General features: G+C 44.3%; 1 long non-coding RNA gene across 5 annotated transcripts; it reads right to left on the bottom strand.

Annotated features, from left to right (window-relative positions):
- Nucleotides 1-249: 249 nt before the first annotated feature.
- LOC309853847 lies at nucleotides 250-17,342 on the bottom strand. Of its 5 annotated transcripts, XR_014305990.1 has the most exons (6): nucleotides 17,199-17,342; nucleotides 16,607-16,890; nucleotides 10,663-10,839; nucleotides 8,735-8,859; nucleotides 6,817-6,921; nucleotides 4,217-4,810 (listed from the first exon to the last, which is right to left on the bottom strand). It is a non-coding gene; the product is annotated as an uncharacterized lncRNA (long non-coding RNA). The 5 variants fall into 5 exon arrangements; XR_014305989.1 differs by lacking the exons at nucleotides 4,217-4,810; nucleotides 8,735-8,859 and adding an exon at nucleotides 250-1,079; XR_014305991.1 differs by lacking the exon at nucleotides 8,735-8,859 and having other exon boundaries at nucleotides 4,223-4,810.
- Nucleotides 17,343-17,950: the final 608 nt, after the last annotated feature.

Here is a 17,950-nt window from a genome sequence, read left to right as displayed (position 1 = left end):
TCATTTCTCCCACTGGTAACCCAAATAGTCCTCTGTGACGATAGCAAGTCTTTCTCAGTTCTGTTGGTGGCCACCACTGGGTTCTAACGATACCTTTCATCCCTCATGGACAAGTTTCACGTGACTCCCCTCTTCCCCTAGCCTCCCTAAAGAGAGGCTACTCACACCTGGCTTCTGCCAGTGCCTCATCTCGCAACTTCAAAACCAGGAAAGGCAAGAAGTGGTTAACTCGGCAGGATTCGTGGGCAGTCTTCTGCAAGCTTGACTTTATCTATTTCCCTTGGTCTCCGCCCCCATCACTAACCCTTGCCTCTTGAATGTATGTGGATGAGACCCTGCGATGGGCTTCCGGGCGTGGCGTGCCTGCGTTCTGTGTGCCTTCTCTCCGTCAGTCCCCCAAGCCCCAGCCAGGACATAGCACGCTCCTTTCTTCCTCCCTGCTGCTTTTATTGGTGATTATTGAAAACAATCAAAACTGTGGTTAAAGGATTAAAATACTACCCATTGCACAGTGCAGATGTGGCCTGTATTAAGAGTTGGTGGATAGCCTTCTAAATCTTTTGCTCGGGACATATGCGTGCATATCCACAGACATCACTCCACATCACCAGCCCCTTTTTTTGTCATTTCCTGGTCTTTCTTTCTTTACTTTTCTCCTGTTCTGTCCTGATTCTTCCTTCAGCCCCTCAATTCTTTCGAGTATGCCCATGAAGACAACACTTTTTTCTCATACCAGGTCTACTACTGCGTGACATCATACGCACAATTCTCCCAGGGGTCTTGCACACTTAGATCCCTTGTGACTGCCTCTCCTCGGAGTCCCTCTGAAATAACAGGCTTCAGTAGCTGTCAGTCTTGCATAAGGTCCTTTGCAGATTTCATTGTACCAAACATTTTATTTTCCCCCTATAGCCCTCGGGGATGGTAGACCAAGAAAACAAAACGACTTGTTCTCTCACGAGCCAGTGAGCCAAGCTGAAAGCCAATCTCTTCCCAGACTACTTCCCAATGGGGAGGAAGGTAGCCATGGACGTGGAGGGCTTTCCGTCTGGAAGGAAGCTGAAGAGACACCACCAGGGCTGGGGGAGCAAAAAGAAGATGTCAGTGAAAAAGCCACAGAGCTTCTAGGAATGTGAAAACATAAAAGTGCAGGTAAGAGAGGTGGGTTTATAAAGGACAGGAAGTGGTTTATAAAGGGCAAGTGTATCCATGAAGGACATTTGAGGGCGGTCCAAGACCAGGACTCCTCTTGCTCAGCCCAGGGGGCATCTGACCTTGAGGTGGAAGCTGTTGGTGAAAGAATGCTACGGGTTTGGTGTTTCCATTTTTCTAACTCTCCAAACTCGGTTCCTTCAAGCCAGCCAATGGGAATGCACACCCGTGGGAACCTCTGCCTCTTTGTGCCAACCGTGGAGTGCTTTTGGTTCTCAAGGGCAGGGGATCAGGTTATATTTTGAAATAAAAATTGTAATTGGATTATGCTCAATTGCAGCTGTAATAGGATTGGCTCTTGCTGTGGAATATGAATGAGGTGAACCTAAAGGAAGTAATTCATTCCTCTAATGACAACATCTTGGTCTATGAAATGAAGGCAAGATCAAAGCTCATTCAAAAATCAGTGTATTTAATGGAACAGTAGTTAAAGAAGTCTGGAGAATTCATTTTATTTTCATTGTATAATATCTGTTTTGTATAGAGTTGGCTTGCTCTTCGGGACTTTTTTATTCTTATGGCCAGGCATGGGTTTGATTAGCTTAATTAGAGTTAATGTCTTGGGAGCAGAATGTGGGACTGTGAAAGTTTGGGTTCTCGAAGACTTTGAAAAAAGAGAACTGTTGGCCTCATTCTCCATAAATTCGGAATCAAAAAAGTCTGATGATGATTATCATCTTAAAATAATTGAAGCGCTGCTAAAAATAAAAACCAGAAGGAGAAAAACTGAACCAGAAGAAAAGGAATGGAGTTATCCCAGATTTGAATACAATTCTTACAGCCAATTGAGCTGAAGTCTGCAGTCTTAGGTAATTTCAGATGAGTGCCCCCAAATTATTTTTTTTTCCCCTCTGAGCGGTTAACAAGGGCAGCCGCCCTGGTTTCACAATATTCCCTTCTATTTTCCTCCTGTTATCTGTGGCTATGCATAAGATTGAGGAGAGCCGTGGAGGGGAAATGCCACTTCAGATTAAAGTCTTGTCAGATCTCATTTATTTAGCTGGCATGGGGTCTCATGTCAGGAGCTAGGAGGTCTCTAAGAAAGCCCATGCTCTAGGGCCCATTCAGAGGCACAGAGAACGGACCAGGCTTCCCTCCCATCCCCCCTCCCCCCCCCCCGCCCCATTAAACCCTCCTCCAGCCCTAGGCTGAGTTTGGAGCTCCAGACGGCCTGGGCATCCTCCCATAGTAGGGGACATGGAGGTTCCACAAGAAGGCGACCCCAGAGAGGATCATAGGTATTGTGTTCTTAAAGAAGAGAAGGGTTGAGGGAGGGGGTGGGGGTGGGGAACATTTTTAAGTTTTTGTTCGAGGACCTGGCCTTTAAATTCTTTGCATTAAGTAAAAACACGCTTGACTCAGTTGGCTGTCTGTGGGACAGCAATTCAATCATTGAATAAACATATTTGTTTGTATACTCGCAATGCGGTGGGCCTGTGCTCCCTCTGAGCTTTTCTGTTACATTTCTCCTTTCGTTGCTGGAAGCATTTTCTTGATTGCACGAAAGGATTTAGAAGTGTCCCCAACCATGTGATTAAAGTCACCCCTCACCCCTAAGCTTTCTCCCCCAGAGTTTATCATCCTTTATCATCCCGTTTCCTTTATTTATTTATTTTTTAAAGATTTTATTTATTTATTTGACAGACAGAGATCACAAGTAGGCAGAGAGGCAGGCAGAGAGAGTGGGGGAAGCAAGCTCCCTGCAGAGCAGAGAGCCCGACGTGGGGCTTGATCCCAGGACCCTGGGACCATGACCTGAGACGAAGGCAGAGGCTATAACCCATTGAGCCACCCAGGAGCCCCCATCCCATTTCCTTTAGAGAATGTTTTTCTCCCCTGAGAGGCCCCCTCCAGAGACAAAGTGATGCCAGGGCTCCTTGGGATTCTCGAGGACTCTCCTTGTCCACGACTTCCCATTGGTGGCTCTGGCTTGCCAGGAGCTGGAGTCAAATGGTAAAAAGCTTCACTAAAAATAATTGGCCGTCACTGGACTGGCTGAATGCTAATTTTAAATCTGGTCTCAGAATAGAGTTTGTAATGTAAGTAGTGTAAATGAGTAGATTTTTTATTATCTACAGCCTTAGTAAAATCACATGATTCTGAAATTCTGTCATGATTACCGGAGAAGTGACTGTCACACAAGTACCGGGAACAGCACCCAGCTCCTAGCACTCAGATCCTTCCTACTGTCTGTCATTACCCTGCTTGTTTCTTTCCTGGTGCTGATCAATATTAGAGATTGTTTCCTTGTTTATTTCGTTGTTCATTTCTGTCACGCGACCACACCTCACACAAACACACACATACACACATACACATATGTTCACATACAGCCACACACACAAACACACAAGGTACACATATGCAGACACATAAACACACGTGCACACAAACACAGATAGACACAGGCACACACAAAATACATGCATACACATATGTACACATACATAGACACACAGACGCATGCACAAACACACAAGTTCACACACAAACATGCACACATGTAAATACACAAGACACGCATATGTACACATACATATACACACAAACACCCAGAGTGACATCAACACACATATACAAACACACATTTGTACACACACACACAGAAACACCTACATGCACATACACACGAGCTCACACGCGTACACAGACGCTTATGTACACACATATGTATGCACACAGCACACACATATTCACTGACTCTGAGACATATGTGCACACACCGACACACATACACAAGTATGTACAAACACATGTGTACGAACATAAGCACACATACTCACAGAGAGGCAGTCACACCTATACACATAAACACACGCCCACACATATGTACAGAGACATGTATGCACACACATGAACACACTTAAATGCAAACACATAGAGAGACACCTACATGTATACACACCTGAACACATATGTGTACACACATACACACAAACACACAGAAAAACCTATGTGCATGTACACACAAACATATGTATATGCACAAACACTCATTACACACATGCACCCAAACACAGAGAGACACACACAGACAGACACATACACACATAGAAGGTAGGCTACAGCCACTACACAGAGGCTGCTCTGGGTATCTGGATGGAGACCCAGGACAGTGAGAACACATGGACCTTAACTGTTCCCTGTTGAAGTCGGACATTTGCAGAATTTTATTAGGATCCCGATTGTCTAATTTATTCCAAAGGATAAATTCATGCACATTCTTATTGGTGAGTTTCCTCTTTGCAACATAGATTAAGAGTCTATATTTGTTATCTACTGGCACATAACAAAATGCCCCCCAAATTTAGTGGCTTCAAATGATGCACATTTATAATCTCATAATTTTGCTGGAGTTGTAGAGGGTCGAGACTCTGGGTGCAGCTTAGCTAGACGCCTCTGATTCAGGGTCTCTCACAAGGCTGTAATGTCATCGGCTGGGGCTGCTGTCGTCCCAAAGGTGGACTGGTGCAGGTCCCATGTGAGCAGGCCATGGGTCCTCGCTGGCTGTTGATTGCACACTGGGCTTGGGTCTCTCCATTGAGCTACTTGGAGCATGGTGGCTGTTTTCTTCAGGGCGAGGGAGATATATCTGTATCTACAGATGAACACACACAAGCACACTCATGCACACACATAAATATATACAAGTAGGGAGAGAGAAAGTGAGACAGTGGCAGCCAGAATCGATGGGAAGATATACACAGTATCAGGGATCACTGGAAACTAGTTAAGAACTGATGGGTAACTGCCTATTGCTTAAGACTCTGTCAGTTTCAACAGCCCCTCTTTTTAGGGCAAACACAGCAAAGCCTTCATCCATTTCCACAGTCTAGAAAACTGGTTTGAAATATGTTGAGGATGGAGACCTCAAAAATTTTCCTAAAGAGGGTGTTTAGAAATGCACAGATTAGGGGCACCCGCGGGCTCAGTCGGTTATGGATCTGCCTTCGGCTCAGGTCATGATCTTGGGGTCTTGGGATCGAATCCCACATTGGGCTCCCTGCTCAGCAGGAAGTCTGATGCTCCCTCTCTCTCTGCCTCTCCCCTCTTCCTGTGTGTTCTCTTTCTCTCAAATAAATAAATGAAAATCTTTAAAAAAAAAAATGTATGGACTAAACTCCTGACTGGTGGAGAGCATGGGGATGGAAGGGTGGTCTTTGTCCAGAGGACAATATCAGCCGGCAACTGGTTGCTGAATGGTAGAAACCTTGAGAAAGTTGCAATAATTTGCAAAGAAATGTGCAATGTCAGATACTTAGAGAAGTATCAAAAATTGTTGAATGAAAGATCAATGTATAAAGCCGTATATATTAATTGGTTCTACCTGTGAGGATTTAAATTCTTTTTTTTTTTTTTTTTACATTCCTTGTTTTGTCAGAAGCACAGTAATGACATTGGTGATGGTGATGATGGTGATAGAGAAAGATCACTTTTCCAGGGTTTTATGTCTTCTTGGATAAGTTGCATACCTTTACAGAAGTAACATGGCAGTGTCCATTTTTTGTTTCCTTGTAAATTTTTCACACCAGACTGTGGAAGGCTGTATGGTGCCTTACATACCCTGTTTTTCCAATACCTCCCACTCTCCTGGGCACATAACATTCAACCATAATTTGCTGAATTAAATGCCAGGGGAATTAATGATTAAATATGTAAAAAGAAGAGTGACTATACCAGCCTTATCAGCTTTTTAAAGGATTTATTTATTTATTTGAAAAAGAGAGAGAGAGCACGTGTGTGCACACACATGTGAGTCTACATGTTGGGGGAGGGGCAGTGGGAGAAAATCAAGTTGGCTCCCCAAGGAGCAGGGACCTCAATTCTGGGCTTGATCTCCTTATTCAGAACTTGGTCTCGTGACCTACAAGCTCATGACCTAGGCTGAAACCAAGAGTTGGTCACTTAACCGACTGAGCCACCCTGGCGACCCCTTGATCAGCTTTTGAACGGTGTTCTCTTTGGATGACATTCACCTCTTGCACATCGCCTCTTTCACCTTTTGAGATCCTGGTGTGACCCTTCGCCAGAATTGTCCTGGTCAGCAGAAAGGAGTCTCCTCTTCTCCACCAGGATGAAACCTCCCCCAAGAGGGCTTTCCGAGCATCCATGTGTTTCGTGTTAGGAGAGCAAAACTGCTCTCCTGCCCACAGTAGACAGTGCAATGATGAATATTCTTTTAAGAACCCACTTCTCTAGGTTCTGATTTGTAGCTCTCCCCGCCCGTCCCGCCCCCCGACTTGAGAATTACTGCTCTGGTTAATCTCTGAATGCTTTTACAACTCAAAATTCTGCGAGCCAGCTCACTGCCAACATTTGGTCAGGAGATGAGTAGGAGACGAGAGAGATTTAAAAAATATATTGGGCAGCTTTGTTCTTAAGCTGTCATTGGTGCCATGGTATATCTGGAGAGGTTTTGTGGTCAGATTTTGATTATTTGCTAGTTTTGGCAACTGTCGATATGTTAGATCTCATATTGTTTCTATCATTTTTTACAGTTTCTTGTTTAACTCTTTGTTGCCAGAATGTTCTAGAGACACATCAAGATCAGACATGATGTAAAACAGAAACGGCAACCCTGCCTCCTGTTGACTTTAGGCTCACCTGGTAGGACCTGACTTTAGGACCTGATGCTGTACAACGTTCAATCTCCATGATGTGTCAGTGGACAGTAGTGGGCTCATCCACACCAAAAGGGCTTCATTGCATCTAAAGAAGATAGAAAATTAAAATGCCTACATGTAGGGCCAATGAACACAGAATGGATTTATAAATGTATTCTACACTTTTGATACTTTGATACACAACACTTTTGATACTTTTCCTTGAAACACTTGACCCTACACATTTCTCTCCAAATTATTACACATTTCCCAAGATTTTTTTTTCTCACTGTTCAGCATCTTGTTGTCTGTTGACACTGTCCTCTGACCAAAGACAGCCCCCTCAAGCCCACATCCCCACCCACTAGGAGTTTACTTTATCCATTTATAAACACCGTCTTAAGCAACTTTTGAGGAAACCCTCACTTCCCTACGCTCCTCTTCCCACAAATATTTCACACCCAGTGGTCGGGACTGTGGAAATGGATGAAGGCTTCTCTATGTTTGCCCAGAAAAGAGCTGCTGACCCGACAGAGTCTTGAGCAACAGGCTGTGTTACCCGTCAGCTCTTAACTGTGCGCCAATACTGACATTTTTATAACTGCTTATTACACTATTGGTTTTTCAGTTTAGAGCTTAAAATCATATCGATAAGAATATGGCATTCAGGCATAAGAAAATCAATCCCAGGTCTCGAAGTCTCTGCATGACACTGCCCCAAGTCATGTGGCCAAAGTGCTGTGTTAGGCACATTACAGCAGCCACACAGGTTCTAAGTGGAATTGATCTGTATTTTGTAAGGCATCAAAATCTGTGATGACACAGCCCGGAACCGGGGTCGCAGTGCCACACGGCTGCTGGAGCAGTTTGCCTTGGAGATGTGTGGAGGTGAGTGTGGTAGGTGTTGGTCGGCTGCTACACCGGCAAATGTTCTCTGTCCCCCTTTCCCATCAGCCCTTGAGCAAGTCCAGTCTGTCCTGTTTGCTGTGTCAGCGAAAAAGCAACATCCAGGAGGCATAACAGAATACAGTACGTTCCTCGCGCAGGTAAAATCCGATTAGAGGTGGAAGTTGGAGAGAGGCTCTGCTCTGGAGTCGTTCAGGGACTGAGCTTGGTCCTTTCGTGATCCCCTCTTTCTCTTGGGCCTTAGAATGCCCTCTGTTGGACCAGTGAGTGGGAGAAGGGAGTACAAAAGATCGCATGGGAAGCTTTTATGGGCCAGGTCTCTAAATAGCTTACATTCATGGACCATAATTCAGTAATAGGGCCCAAAGAACTGGGAAATGGGGTCTAGCCGTATGTATGTCCAGAAAGAAAAGGACCGGGGATGTCCTAAGACCCAGGCACAAAGGGCTCCTCCCCAGAGCCCTGGGCCTTAGAGTTCTGCATATCACAAACAGAGGCGCAGGATACCCTTACTAAGGAACACATGGTTGCCTCTGTCATGGGGATTGGGTGCTTACCCCTGGCAGATCCTGACTTGCAACCCTAACATCTGCTTTGGTGACTAACCCATTCAGGCCCCAGAGAATTGCTTTCCCACCTCTCCAGCCTTGTTCCCTCCAAAAGGCTGGGCTGTTTGACATTTGTCAAGGTAGATGTGGGGTTGCCCGATCTAGCAAATAAAAATTCAGGACTTCTTTATTTAAGCTGGAGACTCCTGGGAGGAGCAAACGTTTTATTTAGCAGTTAGCTAAATTTATAAATTGATTATATTATATTATATTATATTATATTATATTATATTACTATATTCAGTTAGCTCTATTTATAATTCTTTAATATTTATGCATATGGTTTGTGGGGCTCCATTTATACTCTTGCCCTGCAGGCCTGCAAATTTAGGGCTGAGCCCAACCCCAGTTTGTTTGGGATCTCTGGGGTTCGAATGAGACCCAGAACTGGACTATGTGACTTACGCTTAACCAACCAGCAACTTGCCAACTTCTTGGTCCAAGAGGTCAGCACAGGACCAGGCTGGTCTAGTCAGAGTGGTTCTTTAGATTTCTTCTGGGACTTCAGAGCAAAGGCACTTTTGATTTTTCTGTTGGATTCAGACAAGAAGCCCATGGACCAGGGAGCTACTAAGCAATCAACTTAGACCAGCTGAAGAGCTACTAACAAATATTGTCTCTTTGACCAAAGTTTAAAAGGCTCCTCTGAGCCCTCTTTTCAGCTAGGTCCCCCCATCTGGTCTTTGGTCTGCCCAGCTCAGTTTTGGCAAGAATCCTTCTGAGTCATCAGGAACTTAAGAATATGGCATTCAGGCATAAGAATGCCTGTGTGATATGTGATCATCCTTGATATCTGACCAAGTTCCTCATTCCCTTTGACTTACCCTTAGAAGGATCCCGTTAGATGAGTTTATGGAAGACCCTCTGCCCACACTATCATCTTGGTGCCTCTTCTTAGTAATTTCTATCCACAGCCTCCTCACCCCACTACTTGGTTATATCCCCACTAGTCTTTGCTGTGTTTGGAGTTGAGCTCAATCTCTCTCCCATATTGCAATATCCCAATTGCAATAGTCTTCCTTAGTGTTCTAACAAGGGTCAGAATAATTGTTTTTGTTGTTTTTTTCTTAACACAGCCCTTAAGGTCAAATTGACATCATGGAAAGGAGAGCAGAAAACCTAAAGACAAAAAACTGTTTTGGGACTTAAGATGGAGCTGGTGGATCAAATGGCATGTGAAACCGGCCTCAGATATTGACTTTCCTGTTACAAAGCCAGTAAATAACCTTTATTGACTGAGCAAATTTGAAATATGTATTATGACATTGGCCATCAAAATATTCTTGACAATGGGAATGATTCATTAAGGATGCATGTGAGGATCCATATGTACACAGAGTCCTGCAGAAGGCAAAAGGGTTTTAAAAAGAGAGAGAAGGATCCTGAGAATGACTCTCACTAAGGACACTGCTCACAAGACAACAGTAAACAAGGTGGACTACCTGTCCTGAGCAACCTCAGCATAAAGGAGCCACGGGTGAGGGAGGGGGAGCAGTAATTACTCCCTGATGTCTATTGAGAGTTGATTGCACTAAGGCGCTGTTCAAAACGTGTTCCGTACCTTATTGTCCTTATCCTGTCAGTAACCCTGTGTGGTACATATTATTATTCCCATTTTAAGAGAGAAGACATCTGAGACACAGAGGGGTTAGGCAGCTTGCCCAGAGTCACACAACTAGTCACAATGGAATTGAGCTTTGGACCCAAATCTCAGATGCCAGAAAGTGTGTTTTTAATTATTTTGTTCCATTCCATTCCATTCCATTCCATTCCATTCCATTCTACAAGAGATGAGTCCGGGATGGGTCTTGAAAATAGGACACGGAACATAGAGGAAAAGATGGAGGACATTTCTTTAGATAAATGAGACATCTTGAAAGGCAAAGGAAGGTAATTTCCAGGAATCATACCCATCCTACACCATCCCCCCAAAGGGTTGTCTTCCCAACCTCCTTCTGTTTGTAGTAGCTTCACTCTGTCATGCATGTGGGCAGGATTGATTACTTCTGTATATATGTCTCCCTGTCCCTCAGAACTGAGATGTTCCAGAGGATGGAGTCTGTCTCCTGCACTTTCCCAACAACACAGAGCCAAGGGGATGTCAGCGTTCTGTCACCATTCAACAGATTGGGAATGGGCTGTGTTGAGTATCTGCTCATCTCTACAGAAAAGGGACTGACAAGCTAGGCACTGTCTCCTGTCGATGGACAAGAACAAGGGTGGTTGGGGCAGGGTGGGTTTAGAGAACTAGGAGCTGATGGACAGCTATTCTCTCATCAATAAAAACTTGGAATACAAAAAGCATTCTTGACTTTTCCCAAGTTTATACTCACATTCATGACACTGTGTTGACTTTGTTGACTCTTTCAAGACTGGTGGGATGGGAGTAAATGCAAGATAGTGAGGACAGAGGAATGAAGTTTATAGTTGAGCAGATCTGGGTTCAAGCTCCCTCAATCAGCATGAAACATTGGTAATTTGGTTCACTCTCTGGCTCTGGGTCTCCTCGTCTATAAAATAAAATCAATAACACCAATTGTACAGGCTAATTGTGAAGATTATATGAAAATGCAAATATCAGTGCCTCTCATAATGCTTAGTTCATGCAGCCATCAAATGAAACTTGTTTCCTTGTGGCTTGACCTCAGGTTTTCTGTTTGAGGTACAACTCTTCATATTTTAAATGAGAGACATCCAGTGTTAAAGAGCTTTAAAAAACATAATTCATGCAGTTGAAAAATCTAGGGTTATGTGGCTTCAGGTATGGTTGAATCCAGGGGCTGGTTTTCTTTCTCTCTCTTCTCCTCTCTCTTATTCTCAGGTCTATTTTTCTTTGCATCAGCCTTATCCTTTCTTTTGGCTTTAACTGTGGAAGGAAATGTATGGGAATCAATGTCTATATTAAAAAAGAGAAATGGTCTCAGATCAATGACTTTGGTTTTTACCCTAAGACACCAGGAAAAGAAAATCAAATTAAATCTAGTTCTTTGGAAAGATCAATAAAATTGATAAATATTTAGCCTAACTACTCAGGAAAAAGAGAGCCAAGGCACAAATTACCAATATCAAGAATAAGAGCAGTGGCATCACTACTGATTCAACAGATGATAAAACAATAACAAGAAAATACCATGGAAACCTTGATGTCAATATATTTGACAACTTAGCTGAAATGGACAAAGTTCTTGAAACATACGAACTATAATGCTCAGTCAGTGAGGAATAAATAAGCTGAAAGTCCCATATTTGTTTAAAAATGTTAGTTAAAATTCTTCCCACAGAGAAAACAAGGTAAATAATTTTCTCACTGGTGAATTCTACCAAACATTCAAGGAATAAATAATGGTAGCTCTACACAAACTCTTCTGGACAGTTGAAAAGATAGAATGCCTGCATCTAGAATTTATAAATAACTCTCAAAACTCTACAATAGAAAAATAAACAACCAAAGGGAAAAAAGGGGGTAAAAGATTTGAGCAGATATTTGAGCTTTAGATAGATAGATAGATAGACACACACAATAGGTGTGATATTATACCACTAGAATGGCGAAAACTTTAAAAATTAATGACTCTACGTGTTGGTAAGAATGTTGAACAAGGGGCATCTGGCAGGCTCAGTCAGTGGACCATGCAACTCTTGATCTCAGGGTTTTGAGTTCAAGCATTGTGTTAGGTAGGGAGATGACTTAAAAATAAAATCTTAAAAAAAAAATGGTGAACAACTAAAACTTTCCTGTGATGTGACTGGGTATGTGAAATAGTACAACTACTTTGGAAAACCATTTGTATTCTTAAAAAACGAAATGTACCCCCATCTTATGATCCAGGAAGCTTCTGGATATTGGATATATCTGTCATACAAACTCTTTCTCATAAATCTGCATAGTGGCTTTATTTATGATAGGCAAAAATCTGGAAACAACTCAAATGTTATCAATAGGTGAACTAATGAATCATTTGTTGGAGATCTATACAAAGGAGCATTGCTTGGTCATTAAAAAACAAGAGGAAAACCATTGCTATACATGAGAACATGGGTGCATTTTGAAATACCTATACTGGGTGATAGAAGCCAGACTCAGAAGGGTACATATTCCATTTGTATAAAGTTCTAAGAAATGCAAATTTATTTATGGTGGCAGAATGCAGAAATGTCCCTGCTTGGGACCCAGGGCAGTGGCAAGGGCTAAGAGGATGTGATTACAAGGGATCAGAAGAAACCCTTTTTTAAAGACTTTATTTATTTTAGAGAGGTTGGGGGAGGAGCAGAAAGAGAGAGACAAGCAGACTCTGTGCTGGGTGCAGAGCCTGACATAGGGCTCAATCCCAATCATGACCTGAGATGAAACCAAGAGTTGGATGCTTGACTCACTGAGCCACCCAGGCAACCCAGAAGAGAATTTTTTTTAAGACTTTATTTATTTAGAGAGAGAGCACAAGTAGGGGAGGGACAGAAGGAGAGGGAGAGAAAGAAACTCATGCAGACTCCATATGGTGCCCAACAAGGGGCTTGATCCCACAACTCTGAGATCATGACCTGAGCCAAAACCCAAGAGTCAGATGCTAACTTGATTGAGCCACCCAGGCATCTGGATCAAAAGACGTTTTGTTGATTATATTGATTCATTGTTTCAGGAGTGTAAACTCATATCGTATTGTGTACTCTGAACATGTGTAATTGATCATATGTCATTTATACCTTAATGTAGCTGAGGGAACAAAGATCATTCTGGTAGTAGCTTAGAACCTGGATGGGCAAGACTCAAAATATCTGAAAAGAAACAAGTCAGGAGGACAGTACAGGATGCAAGAGCTAATGGAAGCTTAGACCTGAACAGAAAGAAATAGATGTGAGAGACCTGTAGAAGGTAGGTAGAATCAACGGAAGAAATTAAAAATGGCCTCAAGAGTCTTGGCCTGCGGGAGTGAGAGGATGGTGAGCCTTCAGGAGAGAGGTGGCAGAGAAGCCGTTTGAAGAAGTGGGGAGGTGATGAGTTCGCATTTGGATGGGTTGTGTTGAGGACCACAAACAAGCAGTTTGACACCATTCCAAAATCCTCGAGGACAGGGCCCACATCTCTGTGTCCTGTCCATGTACTGTGCACCGTGAAACAACGTGCCTGCAGGGTGGTCTTTAAAAATTCCCAACAAATGGCTAAGAAGCTAGGAGATGAGGCTCTGATGTTTCCCACTTCCTTATGTATTTCATCCAAGAGTTAGTTTCTTTGGTTTTCTTTGTAGCTGCTCTATTCCGAGTGCCACAGACACAGACTTGCATCCCGTGTTTGCTCCAATTACCCTGTTATCTACTTCTTACTACCCACAAAGATGGCTAGTTCAGAGGATAGACCTGGCAGAAACGTAACCTCCTCCCTGGCCAGAAGTAAGACTATTGACACTGTCCAGAAGTAAGACTGTTGAATGCACAAAGCTGGAGGAAGACCACGTAGGGTGCCTTTTTCAGCAGAGTCACCCTGCAGGAGATGTGCCAGAATGAGGACCCACTGATAAGTCAATCTTTGAGAAGATGTCTCATCCAGCCTGGCTCCCCAGTTGATGCTTGGAGTCCTTTGCGCCACATTTCAACTGGAAGATCTGCCTTGCTCACTGCTGTGGGGGCACAGACCCTATTCTGTGAGCCAGGGGGCTCCTAAATGCTTTTGCCTTTGCTTTTGAATTCTTACAGCTCTCCGCCTGGCTTGTGGTAGAGACCATCAGCTCACCTTGCCTCCGCAGAGCTATGAGATGTTATTTTCAAAGTGCATTCTCTAAGAAGAAATGCCCTTCCCTCTACTCGACAGTACAGAGTCCTCAGCCTTGAAGGCTAAGACCCATGACACATACCATTCCTAGAAAACAGACATGTACTAAGATACATACCACGTGATCTGCCATCGCTGATCAGACCAGGGAAAACACGTATTTAATGGGGGAAGCAAGCCAGCAGCCGGTTAAAGCTCTGAGACTTGTATGTTACACTAGCAGAGCCCATGTCTAGGGAAGGGCAGCTCGGCAGAGGTTTGAAACAAGCCAGCCCAGAATCTCCATCCTTCATACATATGTCTACGTTTACGCGATTTCTTTCTCATTCACTGTCTTCAGGCTATCACGATCATGTTTCCTGAGAGAAGCCATGACAGAGACTCTTCTCCTACTCAAACATCTTGACTGGACACACTTTAGAGAAATACTGGCCCCTGAATTTTACAGCCATGGCAGGGACTGGAGTCTTGCAGGAAGCTGTAGCACCCCTTAGGGATGTGACTAAGTACATGGCCACTGGGATATAACACCATGGATGCTTGCTATGGATGAGTGAAAGTTCTATGAACGAGACACAGGTGATCTAGAAATGGACAGTGCAAGGACCAATGGAGGACACTGGGGTTAAGCTGAGTAACCATGGGGGGAATATCTCCAGACATTGGCAAAAAGAAGATGACAGGATGGCAAGGACGTGCTAGGGAAGGACTAAGGCAGGAAATGAGTTGAAAGGAAAGAGTGTGAATTACTCTGAGTGTGAATGGGGTGGGAATGACAGTTGGTGGGGAAGGGCAAGGCACGCCCAAGGGAAGCTGAGACCTGGGGCTTCATAAATACGGGCGTGTGTGGGTGTATGTTTAAGAAGGGGTCACTATTGAAACAGAAAATGGGAAAGGTATGATTGCAGAAAGCTTTCCATGTTGAGATAAGCTGTCTGGATTTTTTCCTATAACCAAGGGCGTCCTTGAAGGATTGTGGACCGACTTGTAATCCATGGAAGACACTTTGCTTTCTTACACTGAAGAGTGGTTTGTTGGATTCCAGTCAGAAGAGCCCAGAAAAAGCCCTAAAGGCAGGAATCTAATGCTCTTTTGACTTGAATTCTAGCTCTGCCACTTATGGATGAGCCACTGCAGGCAACCTATCTGAACTCGTGTCATCTTTTGTCAAATGGGATCCTCGTATCTCTTGAAGGTCACGTGAAATAACAGTGTGCATAAAAGGACTTAGCAAAGTATCAGGTACTACCTGAACCATAATTTGCACTGTCTTGTTACTTTACCATCCAGCTGGTCCGCCCAAACCATCACGCTGGTGAAATGCAGATGTGTCCTTGGCATGAAAAGGAGTGCCGTTAAAACAATCCGACAGAGGGGAGAGGCCATAATTTACCCAAGGCCAGGATGCCCCTTGCTCGAAAAAGTTAGCTCGCGTAGATTTCTATGCTATGGAAAATAGAAGTTTCAATGGTCAGTTTGTTCACTCCCCTCCGATGTGTGTGACTTGGGAATAAAAAGGTAACTACAACAAGTTGCCTGTAATCGAGGAGTCTGGCATCTCCCAGCAGAAGGAGATGGACAGGTAAGCATATAAGTGCCTTAAAATGTTATAGGGTCTGTGAAGAGTCTGTAGAGGGAGGCCTCGGGTGCCAGCAAGAAAGCGGTTAGTTCCACCTGGGGGTTCAGAACGGCGGATGCCTCCCTGGGATCCGTTCCCTCCTTCACCCAATCTAGAAATATCTTGTACCCAGCCCTGGGGACCAGAAATAAAGCAGCAGATTAGATAGGCAGAGCCCCTGTCCTCAGGAAGCTTACATTTCAGTAGAAAAAACAGAAACCTAGGTGCCAACAAATACATAAATAAGAGAATCTCAGATGGTGGCAAGTGCCAAGGAGAGAGGAACATACGATGATGAATTAGAGAGCAAGATTGAGACAAACGGGAAAGCCTTGAGGGAAACCACATTCATGTAAGCAAAAAGATATACAGGGGTGGGATGAGTAATAATAACAGGCTTCAGGGATGCCTGGGGGGCTCAGTTGGTTAAACGTCTGCCTTCTGCTCAGGTTATGATCCCAGAGTCCCGGGATCGAGTCCCGCATCGGGCTCCCTGTTCACTGGGGAGTCTGCTCCTCCCTCTCCCTCTGCCCTGCTCTCCCACGTGTGCGCTCTCTCTCAAATAAATAAAATCTTTAAATAATAATAAAAACAATAATAGGCTGCATTTAAGCGAATCCATCCAAATACTATCATTTCAACATGTGATCAATACAGAAAATAGCAATGACACATTTGAACTTGTTTTTTCATACTCAGTCTTTGACATCGGTGTGTCTGTTACGCTTGGAGCTTATCACGGTAGGCCCCTGCCACATTGCAATTGTCCGTCAGCCACAGGTGGTCCGTGGCTGCCGGACCCAAGAGCACAGCTCTCTAGGCTTCTCCTTCTTTTATTGTATGCATGTGTTGATTCTATTCTTGAACCCCAGAAAAGCGATTTTTAAAAACTTACATGTAATCTGCAAATGCCGAAATTGCCAGCGCAGTGCTCTCATTCATTCCTGTAAGGACCGTCCCAGCACTGACCTGGGCATGTTGGGAAGGGCTGAGTCATGGTGCTGATAAACCATCCCTCACCAACTGGGCAGTGGGCTGGCCTGGCCAGGATGGGACCAGCCTTTGGAAGAGCGGAGCCAGCTGCAGGGATGGGCTGCCGGCGGTTTCTCGGGGAAGACCTCTCCCGGGCTGAAACGCGCAGCAAGAGGAGCTCATTTTTGTCCTGCAGTGGTTCTCACCCTGGCAAACAGGGAAAGGAAAATGAACACTTTGAAATGCTAATTATTTAATCTCTGCCAACTGTCGGGCTGCTTCCAGGGGAGCCTGTGTTCATTTGTAAAATGAAACTATTCTAGAAAATGATCCAGGTTGTGAAAGTGTGGCCCGGAAGGAGGGCTAAGGGGGCTCTCCTGGAACCCATCAACCCTCCACCAGCTTCTAATGTCCTCCCAGCGGCAAGGGTCCACGGTTCCCTCACCACCCTCATTTCCCACCCCCGATCCTTCTAAGCAGCCCTCATAAAGCCTCTTAAGTTCAAAAACTTTTACCAGCAGAAAGCCCTGGAGGTTGAGAACACTGATTCCAGCGGCAGAAAGACCCAAACTCAATACATTTTCTGCACCTGCTTCCTGTGGGACCTTGGCAGATCCTCAGCCTTCCTAAGCTGCAGTTTTCATAGCTCTAGAATTTTCTTCCTGGATTTGGTCCTGCGGATTGAGTGATGGCATTCACAAGGTGTGGGTGACCTTGACGGTGTCTAACCCCCTTAGATCTCAGTACGTTTTAGCTATTCTTGGTTGTGCCATTATCTTTGATGCACACTTCTTTCTCTCCACTTTTTTTTTTTAAGATTTTATTTATTTATTTGAGAGAGAGACAGTGAGAGAGAGCATGAGCGAGGAGAAGGTCAGAGGGAGAAGCAGACTCCCCATGGAGCTGGGAGCCCGATGAGGGACTCGATCCTGGGACTCCAGGATCATGACCTGAGCTGAAGGCAGTCGTACAACCAACTGAGCCACCCAGGTGCTCCTCTCCACTTCTTTTTAAAATCCCCTATTATTACCTAAATACAGAAAGGAGGCCCTTTGTCTTCCCTTCCCGACAGGAGCCTGTATGAGTCAGCTCAGGCTGCCATAACAAAAGACCACAGAAATTTATTAGCTTACAGCTCTGGAGGCTGGAAGTCCAAGATCAAGGGGCCACAGGCTTGGCTTCTTCTGTGGCCTCTTCCTTGGAACTGTAGAGGACCGCCTTCTCGCTGCTTCCTCACCTGGCCTTTCCTTGTGCATTTCACTGGTGT

Source organism: Mustela nivalis (assembly GCF_964662115.1).
Source record: "Mustela nivalis genome assembly, chromosome: 18".
Taxonomy (NCBI): Eukaryota; Metazoa; Chordata; class Mammalia; order Carnivora; family Mustelidae; genus Mustela; species Mustela nivalis.
The sequence above is the reverse complement of the archived record's forward strand: the minus strand, read 5'-3'. Positions and strand labels throughout refer to the sequence as shown.